General features: G+C 34.5%; 1 long non-coding RNA gene across 2 annotated transcripts in view; it reads left to right on the top strand.

Annotated features, from left to right (window-relative positions):
• The window catches only part of LOC130233345 (uncharacterized), a 5,971-nt gene extending 4,401 nt beyond the window's left edge, over window positions 1-1,570 (top strand). For both annotated transcript variants that reach the window (XR_008838203.1, XR_008838204.1), the window contains exons 2-3: window positions 46-145; window positions 1,138-1,570. This is a non-coding gene — a long non-coding RNA (uncharacterized LOC130233345). The remainder of the gene's footprint in view (window positions 1-45; window positions 146-1,137) is intronic.
• Window positions 1,571-2,162: the final 592 nt, after the last annotated feature.

Below are 2,162 nucleotides of genomic sequence, written 5' to 3' on the forward strand. Positions count from 1 at the left end.
ACATAGTTTTACCTTGATTTCAACTTTTTTGTATCTCTTTTACAGAACTATGCTTCATCAGACTCAAAACCATGAGTACAACACAATAAAAATGAACTATCAAGCAAACTGACCATGCCTGGAAAAGTTGTTCATATGGAGACAGGTGAGGTAAATGTATTCAAGAGACACTGTTCAATTGTTTTGTGGTATTTATTTAGTGTTTATTTATTTGACAGGACAATAACTCTTTATTTGTCAAAAATATCATTAGTGTAAAAAAAAAGGATCAAATGTTTTTGTCTTCATAGAGCCCCATGACATTTTACCCAGAAACTGCAATCAAATGTACATTTCTTTGCATTTTCACAAAAATGTAGGCTGAAACATGCTTATCCAATGAGCTTGTGTTTATTTTTGTCTAATTTCACAGCAATAACATTCTGCATATACAGTATAGATCGCTATATAATGCCCACTGGGATTTAATAAAAATTATTTGCCAACAGAAATCTTAGAGCAAATGCACAAATGTAAATAATAATACCGTTTGCTTTTTAAGCATTGTTTAGGGAGTTGGTAATGATCTATGATTGGCCATTGTGTTTATGTGCTCAACAGAAGTGGCTGTGATTGGCTCTACATTTACACATTGAATACTTTGTCTCCGAGAGGTTTAAATTTGGAGTTTAATTGGAAATCTTTTTTGTGATTGTATGGATGTATCTCATATTGTCGCATGTGTTAAAAAAATCCCTTGTTTCCTGGCTTATTGGTTGATTGATGTGATTATTTCTTGCGGGCGTGATGCGTTATAGTCATACACTGAATACTTTGTCTCTGAGGAAGTTTAAATTTGGATTTTTATTTGAAATCTTTTTTGTAATTGTATGTATGCACCTCATATTGCCATATGTATTCTGTTGTATGTGTGTGTGTTTGTTTACTGGCTTGTTGGTTGATTGGGGTGATTATTGTTTGTAGGTGTGATGTGTAGAGCTGTACTACAATTTCTTGAGTTCTGCAATTGTCTTGTTTAAGATCTATTACTGAACTGATAGCAAATCGTCTGCATCATGATGCACATAAGAAACAATTGTGAAACCCCTAACGGTCACTTCAAACAATTTAATGAATATTTGTTAACTATTTTTTTAGACTGTTACTGTCACGATCACCAGCGATGCAGCTTACGAACTACAAATCTTCAAGCAAAAGAACTACAAGATCCAGTCATGCACCACTGGCCTAGATCCTGCCTCGTTGTAAACACTCACAGCTGAAGCCGCTCATGAATTGATTACATGGACTGTAGAGAGAGCACTCACACACACATCTGTGCTGAGTCTTGTAAAACTGTATTGTGAACATTACGACGTGTTTCCCTTGCCTTGTCTTGCCATGTACCGATCGTTGCTTTGCTTTGCTTTGTATTGTTTGTTTGTTTGTTTACATTGTCTGCTGCCTCCCTTTTGACCATCTAGCTGTTCACTGACCACGACTCTGGATTTGCCTGTATACATCTGTTCGCCCCTGTGTTGATTGTTGCTTGCCTGGCCATCCTCTTAATAAACCTGTGTTTGGATCCGCACCCTGTTGTCATCGTTTGCTTCAAATTACATTGCACTAGCAGTGCATAATAAGTAGTAATATTAGAAATATTGTAAATAATCACATATACATTGCTAAATGCAACAATATATACTAGTATTTACAACTAGTATTTACGACTGCTATATTTCAAGTCTTTTAAATAAACTTGTACAGTATAAGAAAAAAAAAATACCAACTGACTTTTTTTTTTTAAAGATTTTCAGCAAATAATAAAATAGTCAAAATGTAAATAAATAATAACAAAATAAATAAATAAATAAATACATTTTGGTTATAGTTTGTTATTTGTATTATGTGTTTTTCTCCCAGACTTCTGATCAATAAAAGGAGAGGGGCTGAAAAGACCCCCGTATACTCTGCATTGCTAATTGATTCTCACCACTGTTCTGATCAATTTCATTTCACACATCATTATGTCAGCATAAATATTGTCCCACTGTGCCCTTAGATAAATGCCCGTCTTTTCTTTTTTGTCCTCTTTTCAAATGTTATCTTTGCACCTTTCAATTCATCTTCGCTGGAGCTCCACAGAGACCGTTAATGTGTTAACGAGTATGTGACCCATTGTT

Source organism: Danio aesculapii, chromosome 8 (assembly GCF_903798145.1).
Source record: "Danio aesculapii chromosome 8, fDanAes4.1, whole genome shotgun sequence".
NCBI lineage: Eukaryota > Metazoa > Chordata > Actinopteri > Cypriniformes > Danionidae > Danio > Danio aesculapii.